Here is a 20,646-nt window from a genome sequence, read left to right as displayed (position 1 = left end):
TATTTAGTATGGGAAACAGCAATGTGTAGGGAGTGCAATAGGAATCCCAGAAACTGAACTATTCTCTGATGCTGTCAAAATCCTCTGTGGAAGTTACTGTGGCAGGGATGCTTTAATGTACTTGATAAGAGAGCACAAGTCAAATATTATTTTCAAAGTGATGTCCCAGAGACAAGTGTAGCAATTATTTGTAAAAACAGATTAATGGCAGGGGATAAATGACAACGTGAAACAAAAGATGTCTATGGACCCAGACTCACCCCCAACAAAGTCACTAGAGCTTGTTTGAAAGATTAATACAGCTAAAGTGATAACACTACCAATTGTGTTAATTAAGAAAATAATTTTCTGCTCTCTGATGGCATGTTAAAAACAATAAAACTATTAATAATTTTATCTGAGTTGGTAAAAGACAGAAGTTAAAAGGATAAATCATTGCCAGCAAATATTATCTTTTTAAGAGGAAAAAAGGTAATTATCTCCTAATTTGTCTAATTACATTCTCAGTATCCTCACAGCAAAGTTAGTTTGATCTCAGTGCCTGCTGGGTCCCAGCTCACACTGTCAAGTGTCGTGTTTATCCCAAATTTCCCCTGGGTATTTTGAGGGGCTCCTGTCACAGACTGGGGCTGTGGAAGCACAGGCAGAGGTCCCAGTGGCCACTGCCTCCTCCTGTCACACCATCCTGCCTGGGGCACTGCTGGCAGAGCCTGGTGACTGTAAAACTCATGTCTAAAACACACATCCCCAGCCAAGCACTTTCCAATGGTCCAACCAGTCCCTCTATTTAGGGACATCAATAATGAGGATCAGAAATCTTATCTCAAAGCAGCTACAGGGCACCATCCTTTTTCTTGTCTTTTTTTTTTTTTTTTTTTAATCTTCTAGTGTAGTAAAAAATATCCTTTTAAGTAAAATGGGCTTTGTTTCATCTCACTTAAGGACTAAATCCTGAAGATTCAAGCTATGGACTGGAAATCTGTCCTTTGTCCTCAGTCAGCACATTCAGCCACCAGGCTGCTGGTTATTTTACAGTGAATTCATTCCCACTTTTGAAGAGGAATCATCACTGTGAATGCATTAAATTAAAAGATGAACATTTTCAACATTTCAGGTGTGCACTGTGCTCCGACACATCACATCTCACTGCTGCATTTGTGTTAACAAAGACATAAACCAGCAAATTTGGTATGTCTCATGTTTCTCACAAAAGAGAAAAAGAGAGAGCTTTTGGTCTGGTGATACCAAGAAAATGCTTCATGCCTACCTGTCACAGAAGATCTGCCCAAACAACCTAATGCAACCTCCCACAGAAGCATTGGAAGGGCAGGGGTGAGAGAAAAGCTCCATTCAGAGCACAGAACCACAGAATGGTTTGGGTTGGAAGGGACCTTCAAAGGTTATTCCATTCCAAACCCCCTTCCATGAGCAGGGACACCTTCCACTGTCCCAGGTCACTCCAAGCTCTATCCAGCCTGACCTTGAACATTCCAAGGATGGGGCAGCCACAGCTTCTCCAGAAACCAGATCCTCCCTGCCCTCTGTGAGTGTGGTGCCCATCTCAGGCTAAACAACACTCAGCTATTTTAAATAAAGCCCTGGTTAGGTGCTTCTATTTCTTTTCAGTTTCAAGACTATGCAGTAAGGCTTAGTACTGGACTTTGAAAAACATGCAATAATTTCTAAAAATAATAATTTAGTGTCTGCAGCTACTTTCACTTTCCTAGGTAGTGCAGACCCACAGCAGTGGATTTGCAGAGCAAAACAGCTGCTGTTGAGGACCTTCATTTTACCAAGGCTGTACATTTTTCAAGCCTAAAAAGAAAATAGAAAAACAAAAAGAAAAAAGAAAATTATAACCCTGTTTATAACTGATTCCTTGATTCTGGTTAATAACCGTAGATGAAAACCCAGGTTCCCAAAAGCTGTTTTATGACATAACTGCTTCAAGCAGTGTGGTAGGAACACTTGGACAAGCACTGGGAAAAAAATCCAGTTATCAAGGCCTGGTTTGGTTTTGGCTTTGCTGCCTCAGAAGACCAAAAGATTCCACACTGCTCTGTTTCTGATGTCCAAAGCTGGGGGCAGAGAGCACAGCCCCACAGGCTGCCATCCAGCCCAATTTCTGACCCTCTTTCCAGGACATTCCATCTGGAAGGCCCCCAGTGCATGTGAAAACAGATTTAAAATCACAGCAAAAGAAACCAACCCACTCTGATTATTAGAAATGGGTTCAGGCTTATATCAGTGCTGCAGACACTCATCTTTAATTAATACACAAACAATTCCACTTTTAAATAATATATTCTTTAAAATGGAACAGTTCCACTACAGCAAACCTCAAGAGATACAAACTCCTGACTCAGCCACTATAACATTTCAATATCAAGCCTCAAAACTTCTGAGATTAAAGCAAAAAAAAGTGATTTGAGGTTTCTTGTTCGGCCTAATCAGTGCAGCTTTGCCAGCCCTACATCAGTTTTGTTCTCTGCTCTCTCCTCATCTCCCACTGGGGGTGTTTCAATGTGTCCTTCATGGCTTGGCCAGGCTGTTCTCCCCCTGACAAAGGCCAGGACATCCCATCTCCACCTCCTTCAGGATAGAAGTCACCACACAACAATGGTTGCCTTCCTGACGTCTTTCTCCTGTAGGGAGGGCACAGAAGGAGGTCAGGCAAAAATCTTGGTTCTTGCTACCAAACACCTGATGTTTTTTCCTAAGGTTTAGGCAAATCCAGGGAATTTTCACACAGAGTTGCGAAAAGCATGATGTTTTACAGGAGATGAATTGACAGCAACCAAAAGGACCTGAGTAATTTATCACAGAATCACAGAATAGAGTGGTTTGGGTTGGAAGGGAGCTTAGAGAGCATCTTGCTCCAACCCCTGCCATGGGACAAGGACACCTTGCACCAGCCCAGGTTGCTCAGAGATCCATCCAGCCTGGACTTGGACACTTCCAGGGATGGGGCAGCCACAGCTTCTCTGGGCAGCCTGTGCCAAGGCCTCACCACCCTCACAGTAAAGTATTCCTTCCTGATATCCAATCTAACCCTGCCCCAGCTGGTTTCTGTCCATAATTTATCTGGCACTGGTGTTTGGTTTCAGGGTTTTTCAGGCCCCTCAGTGGCTGGATCACAGCAGGCCCAGCACCAGATTTTCTATGCCCCAAACAAACCCCAGCCTGTGAGGCCTTTAGGTCCCATATCCCTCTAGAGCATCACCTGGAGAAGGTGAGAATTCCAACTACTGCCTCAGCACCTCTAAACCACTGACACAGCCTGTCCTGGCTGGGGTTTTGTCCATTTGTATTTCATCAGACACCAAGACTTTGTCACACCCACATTTCCATCCTGGTGCACCTGTTTTTCCATCTCCTGAAGGAAATTCTTACAGTCCCCCAACCTTCTAAGGGAGCAGAAAGATCTGGAGAACCAAGCACAGAGCAACCTCTTGGGTCCTGCCAAGTCTCTCCCCATCTTCTGCTTGATGTGGAATTTGTAGCAAATTGCTAAACCTTTTTCCCCCCAAAGAAGAACAGAAGTAATTTGCATCTACAGAAGAGAGAAGAAGGTGGACCAATGGACTGATGTGTGCTGGTGCAATGGCTCCCAAGTCAGTGATCTGAGCAAGAATAATGTGTTCTGCTGGTTTGGAAAATTATTGTGAACCACAAGGTGTCCCAAGGGATGGGGAAGTAGAAATGAAGTTCTTAGCTCTAACAGACTAAGCTTTTGTTGATATACTCTGAGATCTGGAGTTGTGGGCTTTTTATCCCCCAGGGTAGCATTTTCAGAAGAAAACTGATTTATTTACGATAAAGAGATCAAAACTGAAATTTCAGATTAGTCTCAGCAGCCTGATATGTTTTTAATGTTTGATGTGAAAAACCAAAAGCATTATTGTTTTCAAAATTTATACAGTTAGTTCTCAATATCCAGAGGACATCTAACAACATCCACAAGCCTGAAGTCATCCACATTATTCAATTTATTTATGGGGTTTTTCCCCATAGCTCAATAAAACAACAAATAATGCTTTCCGGCCTGCAAATGTCCTTGAAAATGGACTTTTATATACATATATATATATATATTTGTCCAGGAACAGAATCTGAAGGTGCTGGGACATGCAAATCATGGAATATTTCCTTCAGCCATTATTTGATTTCACAGCAGGTTAAATCCTGGGTTTGTTGTTACTGATGAGTGCCCAGACTGTCCCTAATAATGGAAATTTCACAGCCTCCCAAGGTAAATTTTTCCTGAGGTTAATCAAAATTTTTGAAGAAAAAACTTGAGATCACACACTTCTTCAGCAACTTAGATCATTAGGTCAGAGAGATTAATTTTCCTCACGAATCCTCAATATAGGTAGATCTTTTTGGGGAAGAATAATGTTAGGGATTCATGTCAGTATTTTAGGGTATAATTAGTGCAGGTCCAATAATCTGTTGAATTCAGCCTTGATAAAAGCCTTGTTAATGCAAAATGGATTATGAACAGGGGTGTGTACAACAAAGGGAAATTCAAGTGCCTTGAACAGGTAACACACATGCACAAGTGTAGGAGAATATAGACTTGGCAAGAATGGGGCACCAGAAGTGCTTTTAATGACTCAAAAAAAAATTAAATTCACCATGATAATATACCACAAAATATGCATGAATTGCAAGAGGTTTAAGTACAGGAAGGTGAGTGGAAAGCAATAGGATAAATTCACAGGAGCCTGAATTCAAACACAAACATTATTTTTTTCTGGTGAATAGAAGCAATGAAAACTCAATTTGGACTATTAAAATTAAGAACCATGTAAAGGTAAAAGTTCGATAAAAAACAACAGAGATTTCCAGCTGCTTTAGGTCATAAACCCAACATAACTGCAAAGCATCTCAGGCAATAACCCTGCAACAAGATCTGATCACTCTTTGCAAAGTTCCTCAGTGATGATAGCCTGCCTATTAGGAGAAGATCTGTGTTCCCACTGTGTTCCCAAGGATCCCTCTGACACAGCAGAATTTCCTTACATCCATGTTTGAGCTCACCTTGATCATGAATTTCATGGCACCCACCCTTGCTCTTGTCTGGGGCAGAAAGGGCCATATTTTCTTGTAATATTTTTCCTGGGACCAGATCAACATTGTGAATGTGCTACAGCAAAGTAAAGTGACAAATATCTGCCTCTACCCCTCTCCTCATCTTGCAGAGGGAACCTGGCTGTCTCTCTAGATCTGAGCCAAAACAAAACTTAAGAAAACAGAGTCAGACATTTCACAGCATCTGGAGAGGCTGTAAAGGTTTTATTGAATCTTTCTATGGTAGTGACAGCACAGCATTTCACACTCCTGCTTCCCTGAGGCTGACTTGTGAAAAAAGCATGTGCCACTCAAATGTGGGAGCTACATAATCAGCAGAGGTTTTCTAGACAAAAATGGAAAGAGTCACAGCCAAGCATCATTTAGAGAGGAGCAAAAAATGGTCTCAGTAACCCAGCAAGTGGCATTTTAACCAAGAGAAAATTGTACCCCAGCTGTAGCACCACTGGACAACAAGCAACAAGAAAAAGCCATGAAAACAAGACCAGGTGAAGAACAGAAAGGCAGTGCCAGATCACAAGAGACAGCATCTGAAATTTTAGTTTAGGCTCCTGGGGCACTTTTCCCTAGAATTTTCCTATTGCAGAGGAAATTCTGTCACTCTGCTTTGACATCACTGCCCATTTGTCCATTAAACAAGGATCCTGGAGGCACACACACACCTGCCTCTGTCCCAGGGAAAAACAAGTGGTTTCCTGGCAGACCAGCACATGAAATCTCATTTGATCCTTTTTCATGTGAAACATAAGGTTTGGAGTAACTAAATGCACAACTATTTTCCAGATCATAAACTTAATTAGAGCAGCTTAGTCATCTATGTGCAGTCATGTAACGAGTCAGGGGCTGGGAATGCAACTTTCTCTCTCTGCTGGATCTCTCTCTTCTTGTTACAGGCTGACCCTGATATTAAAACTGTTCTTTTGCTGCCTGCTTACTACTGGGGAAGTTCAGCACTGCAAATTGGGGTGCAGGCAGGCACTCAGAGAGGGTGTCTGCATCCAGCCCTGCTAAGAAACATCCTTCAAATGCATGTAAATACAAGGATTTTCTGATGCCTGATTCTCAGGTGAATACTTCAATGATATTTCATTATTAAATGAAGCTTAGGGTTCTGCTAAATACAAAGAACTGCATCTTCTTTGGTGCAAAATGCCATCACAACCCTGTGCTGACCTACAGTCTTACAACTCCCTTCTATCTGAGAGCAAAGTTTCTGCAAATGCTTTCTCCCTTTTTGAAAGGGAATGTTTTGGGATACTGATTTTAATTTCTTACTTTGAAATTAACCAATGATCAGCATAAAATCAATACCAATAATATAATCAGTATCAAATCTATCAATGTTTTAGGCTTCTGGTATTGACCAAAGACAAAATGATAATTCTCTTCCAAATTCATTCTGTAATAAAGACAATGCCAGATTTGGGCAGAATTTCAGAAAGACTAATGGAAACATCAATCCAAAAAGGACAATATTTATAAGAATTACATTAGACTGGCCAGTCCTGTTACATCAAGAAATCATCCCTGGTTATATCACACATGCCTGGAGACTCCAATGCCTTCAGAAGGGGTGGAGGAGAGAAAATAATAAATGACACCATGCAATATCAAAACTTTCAGGAATTTTTTTTCTGAATTTCTTAGGTACATTTCAGAAGGCTGCATCCTGACATCTTCATTCCTGTGATTAACATTTTATTCCACAAGAAGGAGAAGAAAAATAGAATAGCAATCCAAAGAATTCTCTGAGAAAATAAGAATGGGCAAAGATAATATGAAAATGGCCCTAAATTAAGAATACAGTGAAAATAGGTAAGGTAAGCACCCTGGTGTTTATCTGTTTGCCATTTTGCACCTGCATGTAAATACCCACACTTTTCAGCACCTTACCAGAACAGGAGAAGAAAAAGGACTTACCTTATTAATGAACTCTGTATAGAGCATCCCTCCTAGAGCTCCACAGCTGCTTTTATTTCAAAGTCTGGACTACAGTGATCTGTAAAAGCATAAATCCACAGTGCTCTGATGTGTCAAGTTTTAGAGTTCAAGAGGGAGAAGGGAAAATCATTCTGTTCCTCAGCAGGAGCCAATCTCCCTCCTTCTCCCCCTTCCCGTCCCGGACTCCCCGGCTCTGGATTCTGCTGTTCCTCCCCCTCTCTCTCCCCGGTGCTGCTGCTGCCCATCATCCATCTCACCCCGTGAAATTCCCTCTCTGGAGCATCCTGCCCCTCTGCCTTTGCCAGGCAGCTTCCCAAAGTGCAGGGGCTCCTCAGAGGGAGGGCAGAGCAGGGGGCTAAGCCAGAGCCAGGCAAAGTCTGTCACAGCACATGTCACAGCCTGCTGGGTCCCTCCTGCCAGGGCTGCTGGAATCCTCTGCATACCCCCTCCCCCAAAGAATGGGGGATGTTTTAAACTTGAAGGTGCTTTTTTCTCACCAAGTTATTCTTACTTTTCTGGTAAGAGAGGAAAAAAGACCTGCAGTACTAAAAGTTGCTCTCACAGAGGTAATAAAAGCTTTGTTCAGTGTTGCATTTCTGGACGGTAAAAAGGTGTGTGTGTAAATCATCATCACCACCCCAAACTCAGAAAATTTTATGTTAAGTGGAACTCTTTTAATCTTCACTGCAGCAAAATGAAATCTGAAGCCTGCAAAAGAAATTTGCAAAGATGAAATACAGGGATTGATCCTCGATTTTTCTTCACTGAGGCAGATTTCTGAGTCTGTACAGCTGAACCTCAGAGTCAATTCTCTTTCATAAGCTCTGGTGAAGAATCACTTTCCTAGGTAACACAGCAAGCTGAACCCAGTCCTGAATACAAAAAGAATATTGCAGCAAACATTTTTAGATGCTTTGTAACACTACACTTACCCTGTCTCCTTTCTGGCAGAGGCTAGGAATTAAGGAGCTGCAGAAGTCACTGAAAGAGTTTAATAAATTACTTCCCTTGACATTTTAATATTAAAGATAAATAGAGATTATGACATTTTTGGTTTCATTTAAAAAAATATTGTCATGACTTCATGGGTGTCTTTCTATGCTTGCCAAAGGTGGAAGGATTGTGTTCTAGCAGTAAAAGACAAAAAAAAAAGGATTCTCTCCTAAAATAGTAAAAGACGATAAGAGGCAGCAAATGATTTCCAGAAATATTGAGATTCCTCTGAGCCAGGGCAGAGTCTCACAGTAAGGCAGGATACCACTCTCTGATGGTTACATATAAAAGAAAAATAACTTGTTTTCTCATTTCCTTATGAAAGAACTGGGAGCAGCCCAGTTTTGGGTACAGACTGGCTCCAGTCAGTTCACCCTTCCTTGGCACACTTGGGTCCTTTAGCCCAAAAGCACTGCATGCAAAGGGAGGAATCATGAAACTCCAGAAAGGGACTTTCTAACCGACCCAAAATCCAGGGTGCACCATCAAAGACCCCGTGTGGCAAGTGCCTTGAGGCCAGTTCACTGCAGGATTAACAGGAGCACAGAGCTTTATGCTCAGCTGCTTGGAGGCTGCTCTGCAGAACACACTCATCAATAATGCCATATTTTATTCAGGGGGTGAAGAACCCTGGCAGAGAAAGGTGAAAAGTACGTGATTTTTGCAAAGAGAAATTTCACTCTAGGTAAGAACTTCAGTCTTCCAAACTGTCAGTGTGTGTGCCAAAACAGGAACCTGGTGCAGATACCAGGAAAGTTCTTGGGATGTGGAGCTCTGAGCCCCCCAAAACCTCCCTGTGCTGCTGCCCCACAAGCCTGGGGAAGAGCCCAAGGTACTGCCTGCTTTGTAGGTGTAAGGGCAGGGACACCTGGTGTCCTTTTCACCTCCAGTCCTTCACATCAACATGGAGCAGAGCAATAAACATCAGCATTTAGTGAGGGACAGCAGCATAACTCAGGATGGGCATGATTTGGAAAATGCACAGGTAGAAAAGAAGGAAAAGATGGGTGTAATTTAGAGCATCATCCAGAGCTCTTAGCACTAGGAGAGAGCAGGAACATGGTTCTGCTCCAAACAGTAATTGCTTTAAAGAGGACTTTGATAGCTGCTACAGAGTCAAAAAACAGTAAATGTGAAATATAAATCAAAGTCCTTCTGGGGCATGTCACTTATATCGAGGAAAGAGTTTGCAGAAATCATGGCTAGCAACTCATGAAAGCTGGCCATGGGAGGAAATTGAGTTTATTCCCCAGTTTATTGCAGGTGGTGACATTGTCATTGTTAGTAACAGATCAATGATGTTGTCCTCATCTTAGCTCCCATCTTAACTGGTCTTACTGACTGGTCCTGACTTGCTTTCCTTGCTCAAGCAGCAAAGTAGTCAGGGCACTAAAGTCTTAACAGCAAAATAAACAAAGTGGGGAGAGGGTTATTTTTTTAATCACAGTCCTTGTCCAGTAGCTTTAAACCTTGGACTTGCTCATATTTGGTAAGATTCAGTCTTACTACACATGGCAAAATCTCAGCAAAAAAACACATGTGAGTGAAAGTCTTGGCACAGTAAGGGTTCATAGATGGCTGGAAAAGAAGTTCACTTACAAAAATAGTACAAAAATATTCCCAGGCAAACCACAAAACTGAGGAATTTTAGAAGATTTTGGTCGTGCCAGGCCAGGCTGAGGATGTTGTTGAACATTGTGAACTGTCTCATGAGCTAGTTCAGGCTAGTGAAGGGGTGAGACTCAAGGATTCAAGTTGTTTAACAATTTTTGCAGGAATCTCAGAGGAAAAAACCCCACAGTTTGGAAAATGTTCCACTGACTGAAGAAAACTAAGAAACTGCTGGTCTCCCCAAGCTTGCATGAGCATAAGTGGCATGTACCATGAGAAGCAGAGGAATAAAAACCAACATTGAACATGCTTGTAAGGACAGAAAACTGAATACTTTATTGATTTTTTAGAAAAAAATATATACAGGAAAAAAAAAGTACAGAGAAAAATATCCTTCAGCCTACCAGTTGATTCATTCAATTATTTTTTCTATTTTTAAAGCAGCTTTTTAAAGAAATATTGATTTAATGCAATAGGAAATAAAGAACAAATTAGAATGGCAGCATTTCCATTATGATACACCACAGCACTGCAAGGTGTCTTTTCAACACACCCCATGAAGCACAGCCAAGCTCCATGCTCACTGCTCAGCACTGTGGGGAATCCTGGTGCAGCACAAAGAACACCAGGCAGGGCAAACGTGGTCATGTGCCAGGGGCAGGGTGTCTGAAATGATCAGTGCATTTGCTCACATGGTTATTAAAAAAATAATAATTGTGGCTTGATGTTTAATGTCACACTGGTCAGCTGAGATAAAAATTAACTCCCTGCTCTGCTTAAGTGATTTCATCCTCAGCCATAAGAACTGCAATGAAAGAAGGGGATGTGAGTGCAAGGGCTTCATCCATCTGGATGTGTCCAACAAAACTGCTCCTATTCCTGTTATTGTCTCATTGAGAAACAGATGCCAGGACTCATTAGGGGGCCAGGCTGAGCCATCCTCCCTGTCACACACTGCAGCATGTGACACAGTCAATTAACACCACGCCAGTGCCAAGCCTGAGGCCCAGAGGGGCTGGGTGAGGTGGGTGCCATCCTCCCTGGGGGCTCATTTCTGTCTGCCAGAACGTGTTAACTGAGCCATGGACTCTGCTGGGTCTACTCACTCCATTTTGAATGATATTTTAAATATCCCTGCTGAGGCAGGATTTGCCAAGTGGAGCAGTTTTGGTCATGCCCAGGTCTTCCCTGCTGGCATGACACTGGAAGAGCTCTAATGCCCTCACCCTTGAGACCTTCTCCACAGTTCCCAGCCTCTGGAAGGGAGATAGCTTGCTCAGCAAATGTGTAGGGTAATAGCCAAAATAAAATATCAAAACACTTTTCCCCCACCCTCTCTTTTTCCAGGGCTCAGCTCCACCCTCATTTTCTGGCCCTCAGCAGGGCACAGGGAAGGGGGCTGTGCTCAGTCCATCACATGGTGTTTCTGCTGCTCCTTCCTCCTCACAGGGAGGACTCCTCACATTCTTCCCCTGCTCCAGGGTGGCCTTCCTCTCCCAGGAGACAGATCCAGGATGAACTGCTCCAGTGTGAGTCCTTCCCACGAGCTGGAGTTCTGCTCTGGCGTGGATCCCTCCCACGGGTTGCAGTCCCTCAGGAATGGGCTGCTCCAGCGGGATCCCCTGCAGGTTCACAAATCCTGCTCCAGCGTGGGCTCCTCTCTCCATGGGGCTCCATGTCCTGCCAGGACCCTGCTCCAGCACAGGCTCCCTGCAGGGTCACAGCCTCCTTTGGCATCCCCCTGCTCTGCTGTGGGCTCCTCCCTGGCTGCAGGTGGATCTGTGTTCCCCAGGGTCCCCCTGGGCTGCAGGGGCACGGCTGCATCTCCGTGTCCTCACCTTGGGCTGCAGGGGAACCCCAGCTCCAGCCCCTGGAGCAGCTCCTGCCTCTCCTTCTGAACTGACCTTGGTGTCTGCAGAGCTGCTCCTCTCACACATTCTTACCCCAACAGGGAAGCTTTTTTCCTCCCTTCTTAAATATGTAATCACAGAGGCCATTTCATCTCACTGAGAAAAAGAGCTGAGAGTAGTCAAGTGAATTGCCCTCTAAAAATGCCAAGTTTTCTAGAACTGGAGAACTAGGTCTAAAATTAGTCCTAACTCTAACTTTTCCTCACACATCCCTCCAAAACACCTTGCACCAACCTCCACTGCAAACGTAGGCAACCTGTCCCTTAGCACGCCTGCATGGAGCAATGCATTTCTCTTACTAAGGCATATAAAATCTGTGTGATCAATCAAGCCACTAATTCTGTCCTCTGGGTGTGCAGAACTTGCCAAAGACAACTTCAAACTAGGCCACCTGCTGACAGTTCTCTCAGGCCATCTGGGTACATCTCACTTAAAAAAAGGCTTCTCTGCAGCAGTGAGGACACCTTGGGATGCTCTGCTTCCAACCACTGGTCCCCAGCCTCCTGAGAGGAGGGACAGGGATGGCACAGAGCAAACAGCCAGTGAAGTGCAGGTGAGCAGAATTCTACAGTTTATCCTATGCCATATGAAGATAATTTATGTGTGAGCTAAAATCCATCCCACCTAATGGGAGTTGGTGACATGTGACACATCAAAATTTAAATATCTGTCAGCTTTTTATCTTTGAGCATGAGGAAAAAAAAAACCCAAAACCCAACAACAAACAACAAAAAGCGACAAACAGAAACCACTTTTATCATGGAATCATTCAAAAGAGAAAATTGGTTAAAGAGAAAAGGATAAATGTAGTTTGAGTAAAAATCTGAAATTAACATTTCTGATGTTAGATACTTCCTAAAAAACTGATTTTTAATTTCTTCGTCACTGAAAATACATATTAATTCTGAAAATTGAATGAAAGTTATGGAGTCAACTTGCTTCTCAGTTTCTTAGGGGAATGAGGACTACACAGTTACACTGCCCACAATAACTTTTGAACTTGTTGATTCCCTCAAAACCAGAAACTAGTGGAAATCTCTAATTATATATCTTTTAATGCTTTGGAAAAACAGCAAAAACATGGATAAAGGAGATGCAGAACCATAGGCAAAGCAAAGGGTACCACCAAATTCACTTTTTGGAGCAGCAAATCCTTTTTTTGGTAGCAAATCCTTTCCTTTCTCCATTTTTACCTGGAGAGATGTGCTTGGGTTTGTACCTACCATTCTTTCAGCTGCAACCCTCCCTGCTATTTGTGTAAGTTTTGTTAAACTAATCCAACTTACACCAGTTGGTTTAGCAAGTGGTTGTGATAAGATTCCATCCAAAACATTTCTCCTAATTGGCAGAAATAAGACTCTGCTTGTGGAGTCTCCACTGCTCCAACACAATCCTTGGGGGATAATAATGATTTTAACCTTGTGGTTCTCATTTCAGCTCCTGTTTATTCAGTTTCTGGACATACTGGCAGCCTGGTCTGACTACACCCTTTTGAGTCAGCAGCAGAGAGAATTGAGACTGTCTTGGTATCACATCCTAAAAAATATATAAACTGTTTGCAGAACTTGGCAGAAGTTATGAAACTAATCAAGGTTTGGTTTTGTTTTTTTTTTTTTTTGTTTTAGTTTTTTTGTTTGTTTGTTTGTTTTGGTTTTTTAATTTAATGAATGTGATCTGAAATATTTCTTTGACAAAAGGGTTGTCAAGCACCAGAACAGGTTTCCCAGGGAAGTGATGGAATCACCATCCTGGAGGTATTTAAGAACGTGTAGATGTGGCATTGAGGGACCTGGTTTAATGGTAGGGTGCAGTGGTGGGTTAATGGTTGAACCTGATGATATTCACCTTCTAACTCAGTCTTTTCCAACCTAAATGATTCTGTGATTCCATGAAAAGTTGGAATTTTTTTATGAACTCCATATCCTTGAAGTAATGTTCTATCTTTTCTTATTACTCCAGGCTTTTTTCAGCTCCTTTCTCATGGGAGAAAGAGGGGAAAGAAACAGATGGATTTTTTTTTTTATCGACCTCTGTTGATTCATGCTCTATTATACATGTTCATTTAAAAGCAAAATTTGGTAATACCTGATTCCCAGGCTGCCACATGAGCCTCCCCTGGAGTCACTGGTTTATTCACCAAGATGAGAAGGTTTGATTGTTGCCTGCCTGGCCTCCAAAAAGGAGCAGAGATCAAGGAACTGCAGCAGCCAGATCAGGCAGTTTAACACAAGGATGACTCAGCTGAGGCCACCAGCTGAGATGTGCAATGTCAACTACATGTGTAAATTGTATTTTCAAGTAATTCTTTACTCTGGGTACACTTTGGGCACAGCAAGCAAGAGAAAACGAGGAGAGGAGAGGAGAGGAGAGGAGAGGAGAGGAGAGGAGAGGAGAGGAGAGGAGAGGAGAGGAGAGGAGAGGAGAGGAGAGGAGAGGAGAGGAGAGGAGAGGAGAGGAGAGGAGAGGAGAGGAGAGGAGAGGAGAGGAGAGGAGAGGAGAGGAGAGGAGAGGAGAGGAGAGGAGAGGAGAGGAGAGGAGAGGAGAGGAGAGGAGAGGAGAGGAGAGGAGAGGAGAGGAGAGGAGAGGAGAGGAGAGGAGAGGAGAGGAAAAGGAAAATAAATGAAAAGTATGCAGCAACAGCAGTAGAAGGTAGGGGGAAAAAAGAAACATTTTCAAACTGGTAAAAGCAAGAGAAAACTCTTGAAGTAAAATGGGTTGGAAGATGAAAGAGGCTCAAAGAAATAAAAGAAAAAGGAGAGTTTCTGAAAATACATCCTATTCATTTAAACTGCATCATCTACAATGCAGCAATCCCCAAAAAATCCCCTTTAGAGTTTCAGGGTAGGGACATCTCTTTTCAGCCCCCTGTGCAATTCCACAACTCAGCCCTGTCTATCCCTTCCCTTTTCCCCTCTCTCCCTGCTTCCCTGTGCATGTTACACATTTTAGTCCTTGGACCAGGCTGGAGTTTATTTACTGTGCTCTATTTACTTGGAAGGAAAACCAAGGAGCTGTGAGGTGTTTTGGAGACTGTTGTGCCTGTCCTGGGTTATGCCCACAGCCTGCTGCCAACACAGATTGTCACAGCTGGGTAAAAGCAGGTGTGGAGGCAGGCAAGTCTGCAGGCAGCACAGTGGTAAGAGGGCTCTATCATAAAATTAACAATTTTACCACCAAAAAAGCCAGTCCTAAACAGGATTACCTTCAATGCCACAAAGAAAAATTGTAAGTTTCTCATGTCACTTAGAAGGCATTGGAGAGGTGCTTGGAGATGTGAAATATTAGCTTGTGGAGCTTTCATCACTGATCCATTTCTAGTGGATTAATTAAAAACTAAAGGTGTAGTAAGTAAAAACAAAAAAAAAAAAATATATATATATATATATACATATATATATATAATCACAGCAGAAGATTATTGCCTTAAAAATAATGATTTGTTCTGGAAAATAGTACGAAGGAAATGTTCCTCTTTCTCCACTTGAATTTGATTGTAATAGGTGTGAGACACTACACCCAGGGTTTATATTTCCATATTTTATATATTTTATATAATTTTATATTTTTATATGATTTATTTGTATTTGTATCCCATACCTGAGTGATTAATTTTCTCTGTGTTTGAAAGATTTCTGTGATAAAACATGAGACCATCCAGCTTTTTGACATCAGTGTAACAAGGGCTGTGTTGAGAGCATTGGTTGCGTTGGGAAGAGTTTCATGTCAAGATAAGCTGAGCCCAGAGAAAAACATAAGAGCAGTTCCTCACATTATTTCCTAAGTTCCTCCCTTGTCCTTGGACATTATTTACCTCACCCCATTTCCATTTATTTCAGACTTCAGGGTGACTCAGATTTCACTGACCACACCACTGCTGGGAAGTCCTTCCCTGGCGCTCAATCTGTCACCTGCACTCAAGCTGAATTTTTCACCACACTGCTGGCCAAGACAAACCAGCACCCAACCAAAAAATCCCAACTCTGGGCCAGGAAATGTTGCCAAAAGAGGGCTTGGATGAAGCTACATCGTTTTGGAGACCAGAGTTTGTTCTTGATAATCTTAAAGGCCTTTTCCAATTTTAATGATTTTATGATTCTCTCAATGCATTTGTACTAAAAGAGTTGCTTCTTCTTTAATTCTTAGTAAGGGAAGCAGAACCAAGAACCTTTGCAATATTAAAAAAAAAAAGGCAGTCTAAGACTTCTGAATGAGGATAAATTGGGGTTTAAGGGATTTTTGATAATTAATATGAGAGGAAACAAAAGTTCCTCTGCTTCTATACAAATTATGTCCTGATAACAAGAAAAAAATGTTGCCTAATTCTTGAAACAGGCATTGTATTATTTGTACTTTTTCTCCACCTCTTAATGACTAATTCTTGTTCACACTACACCAAGTGTTGCAAAGCTAATGCTGTTATTGTCCTGTTATTGTCCTCAAATTGTAAGCTATGATCAAATCCAAAAAACTTTTATATAAATCAAACTATGGCTCAAGGTGAGGTTTTCATTATTTCAACATGCAAATAAGCAGAGAATCTATTTTTTGATTATATATCTCAGATATTAAGAACATGTTTAATGTAAGTAAATTTAGCATGTGTTTAAATAATTTACTATGACAGTATATTTTTAACAAGATGGTTGATATTCTGAGACCAAAGCAGATTAATTGAGAGATGATAAAATGAGCAGAGTAATAATTAAAAGGTGAGAAAAAACAAATGAAGCAGTGAAAAAAAAAATAGTCCTAACAGATTATATTCACTGAGAGACAGAGACCAAAGGAGAGCTGGAGCACAAAGAGGTGAGGATGGAACTGATGGCCATGGTGAGCAGATGAGCCTGGCTCAGTCTTGGACAGGTCAATGAGAACAGACCCAATTTGTTTTCTAAACCCCTCTTTCATGATGTTTTTACTGCAGTATAAATCATACCATCAGCACCATGGAGAAAATGCTGTGTAAGAGCCCTCTGCACTCAATGGATTAATTTTAGAGCCTTCACATTACAAGAGCCTAATGTCCCCCATGGCAACTGAGTAAAGTCCCAGTCAAAAATGTGCAACCTGAAGTGTTACCCTCTAAAAACATTTTCTTCCTAAAGGAATAAAAGATTTGAAAACAGGCAAACCCATGATGGTGGATAAGCCTTCACCTCAGCCATTCCAATGTTCAGGACAGATTTATTTGTTTATTTTAAATCCCTTGCTGTTTGCAGTCTCTCCCTCTAAAAGGTGACACACCAGTGTTAGGATCTCTGCTGGGATACTGGGAGCTCCCAGTCAAAGGCTGGACTTTATAACAGACTGGAACCTGAGAAAAAGTCTACCCAAGAAGCAGAAAATGATTTAATAAATAACTATGTTAGAAGTGCAAACATAGCATTTGAAAATAATGTCCCCTGGAAGGCTCAGAAGGAAGGATAAAAGACAATTACTGGAATGAAAGCTGGAATTTTTAGAACTTTGAGAGCAATCCCTTGAGGACTGGTAAATTATATTCAAAAAAAGACTTGGGCATATCATGACAGGGAATTACACACTAACCAGCCACTGCTGAACATGCCCAGATTATCCAAGGGCATCCACATAAAATATATATAAGCTGCACATTTGCACAAAAATGTGCTGGTAGGAGCTGCTGTATTGCATATTTCCAAGGTCCCTGAGCTTTTCTCTAGGAAAAAGAGTTTAATTAACTTCTGCAGAGAAAAATAAAGGAGCCACGATTAAATTCACTATTTCAACCTGACCAAATCCAGGAAGAACAGATCAAACTGAAACAGCACACTGACAATTTCTTTTAGCAATAAGAACAGAAAAGTTTTCTACTTTTATCCAGCTTTTTTTTTTCTGAGTAATTGTAACAAAAATAAAGTACAGAGCTACTTTGGAAACGAGGAAAAAATGCAGGTGTGAGTGAAGCATTCTGTGCTTTTCCTTCATTCCCAAGAACTTTAAGGGAATTTAAACCATTAAATAGGAGACAGGCATTCATAAAACAATGCATATTTATAGATACTTCACTAAATTCTTATCTTTGATAAAGTCCATTGTCTGTCTATGCCATGAGAAGAAAACAGATTTACCTTTGCTCTGTCACAACCTAACACAGCTCAGCCATTAAACCATTTCTGCCAGGATAATGTGTTTAACCCTGCCTGGAGCTCCACACCAGCCCTGAGAGCTGCAGCCTCCAGAGCTTCTGTCCTAGGTTGAAAACGCAAGATGTGGCTGGGGGTGTGTATGCTGTTGCCATCTGTTAGAGGTGAGGCAGTTTTGTTCTGTTAATCAGGCCACCTGTTAAAACCAGATGGGACAGCTTTCTTTAGCTCTTCCAAGACCAATCCTCCCTCAGGGGAGATATCTACTGTTAATGGGCTATTGAGTGCCACTGCATGGCTAATGAAATTACATCATCCCATTGGGAGATGCTCCACCCAGGGGAGGAGCCAAGCATTCCTACCTGGATATAATCTGAGATTTGGAACAGCAGAGACAGCCTTTTCCCACTGGATTTTCAGAAAAGCAGCTTTCTTCTCCACTGCATTCCCAGAGGAAGACCAGGCCCATCTACAGCAGCAATGGACCTTCAGAGGAAAACTCCACCCTTCTCCAGGATCCCTGCTCCAGCAGAACCACGGCTGGCACTGCAGGAGGGCTGCAGCCAGCATGGAATGGGACTGCCACCAACATCCTGACCCACAGGGGGTCAGGGTCTCTTCTGACTCTGTCAGTGTTGTTTTGTATTACTTGCATTTTTATATTATTTTTGTTTCCCTAATAAAGCACTGTTATTCCTACTCCCATATTTTTGCCTGAGAGCCCCTTAATTTCAAAATTATAATAATTCATTGGGAGGGGGTTCACAGTCTCTACTTCAAGGGAGGCTCCTGCCTTCCTTAGCGGACACCTGTCTTTTCAAACCACAACAGAATCCCTGGAAACACATACACCACAGACTGCCTTTATGTGCACAGTTGAGAGATGTCTTATAATTTTATTTTGATTCTTTACTGCATTATGGTCCTCTGAACTCCCAGTAAAATCAGGGTCTGTTCAAGCTTGGAAAGGTTTTCTGGCTGAAATCTACAGTCTGCCCACTACAAGAGGTTGAGATTGTGCACAGTTATTTTTTTCTGAGCAATTTATGATATTCTAATCCTTGTTTCTTACTTCAGATTCTAAACCTGTAACGACTACTCTTGAGCAGAAATCTACAGGTAAGATTTTCTTTCTTGCTCCCACAGAATTTGATGAAATGGTCCCAGATATTTCACAGCAACATTTTCTCCTTACACCCTGAATCAATTTTAAAATTAGTTAACTATTGATTATCTATTATACCATCCATTCAATCTTCTTGAGATTTTTGGAATCCTGAAATATAATTAAACTATTTCTAAGATGACTGTTCACAAGTCATTGTAGGGAACCCTAAAAGAAAGATATTTATCTGCACCTTTGTAATTGGCTTTTAAACAGCTTTGCAAGGCATAATTTAGGGTTTTTCTTAATTAACAATTTGCCAGCAAAATTAGTGCATGCCTAATTCATTATAAAGTTCAAGATGATCAGCACATATGAGTGATTTATTCCTGAGAAAAGTTCACAGCCAGAAATTGCCTCAAGAATGTTAATTTAATCAGGTCACACTGACATTTTCCCCTAAAGAGAAATCAGATAATAATAGGAAAAGTCACATCACCTCGCATTTCTAATGAAAGCAAGTACCAACAGCACAAAATGTTCAGCTCCTGTAGCCATTGTAGATGCAAAGGTGAAACTGTGCATTAACTTGCCAAGACAAAAAGATGTTTCCATTATTTTGCCTAGAGAATTCTTTCAACCTTTTCTATCTGTGATTGTATCTTAGAATGCAACAAGCAGCTCCAATGACAGAGTATTTTAAAAAATCACAAATAGCACAGAAAAATCAAGAGAACTGATTAAGGAAAGAGGATTTTCTGAGAGTACATTTAGTCACAGAGGCAAATCAGCAGAACTGTACTTTAATATGAATAAAAAAAGACAAATGTGTCAGGCATGGAGGAAGGGGGAGGTTTGTGAATTAATTCTAATGTGTGTCTTGGGCGTTTTTTTAGATTAGACACACTTTGGCTAAATTTCAGTGAAACCTCCAGTCAGACTGGTACCAAACTGGTATCAGTTACTCCTTGTGAAAAGAGCCTGGAACAAATACAGGGGCTGGGGAAGAAAATGGAACAAGAGAGGATGAACTGATCTTTTAAAACATCTGCTCATGCTTGCCCATAACACAGAAGCAGACCTGGAGATGGCATTTGTTATTTGTGTTGTATTTACAGTCTGTGGTACAACTGTACAGGACCCAAGTTCTGGTAGCAAGTAAATCTGGAAATGAAAGATTTTACAGGGAGAATGCTGGCTCACTGTTCCCATAAACTGCTTAGCCAAATGTTCATGAATTTGAAAGAGCCCTGACTTTTTCCACAAAATATGGGTGCACTGAAATTGAGAATAGAATTCCAGTTTTATCCATTTGTTGTTCTGTCATTTTTGGAAGTTTTATTCAGGACAAAAAAAGATACAGAAAGGTACAAATAGACGCAGAAAGAAGACTTATCCTGCACAACACTCACACCAAAAATTAACAAATCCACATGTACTGGCCATGTAGTTTCTCGTGCAGATGATCCAGGAGTTCCTTTCTCTTCCTCCTCCCTGCCCATGTCTGACCCCACCATGGCCCCAGCAGATCCTCACGGTGCCCACACCTGCAGTGATGCTCTGGAGCATTTCCTGGCTCACCCCTCCAGAAAAAAAAAAGACAGGCATGGATTTTTTCCAGGGCAATTTCACTTTTCTTGTGGAATGCTGCACAGTTTGTCTCAGAGCTGAGGGAGGGACAGAAGCTGAGGAAAGCATTCAGCTGCAAATGCCTCCATCTGCAAATTTCTCCATTTCCTCAAAATTTCCCTGTGGGAAAAGGCTTTAACCTGTTTGAGAGTCCCAGGGAGAGGATGGCAAGGTGCAGGTTGAAGGCTGGGTGAATTTTTTGCCTGAGTGACTAGAGGCACCTTTGCTCTAAATAGTTAGGTCAATATTTGCAGAAAAT

General features: G+C 41.7%; 1 protein-coding gene across 1 annotated transcript in view; it reads right to left on the bottom strand.

The window, feature by feature from the left end:
- The window catches only part of LOC135298277 (opsin-5-like), a 28,211-nt gene extending 20,885 nt beyond the window's left edge, over positions 1–7,326 (bottom strand). Inside the window, exon 1 of the mRNA XM_064415884.1 lies at positions 7,015–7,326. The gene's annotated coding sequence lies outside the window, so the exon portion shown is untranslated. The remainder of the gene's footprint in view (positions 1–7,014) is intronic.
- Between the last annotated feature and the right edge of the window lie 13,320 nt (positions 7,327–20,646).

Source organism: Passer domesticus, chromosome 3 (genome assembly GCF_036417665.1).
Source record: "Passer domesticus isolate bPasDom1 chromosome 3, bPasDom1.hap1, whole genome shotgun sequence".
NCBI classification, from domain to species: Eukaryota; Metazoa; Chordata; class Aves; order Passeriformes; family Passeridae; genus Passer; species Passer domesticus.
The sequence above is the reverse complement of the archived record's forward strand: the minus strand, read 5'-3'. Positions and strand labels throughout refer to the sequence as shown.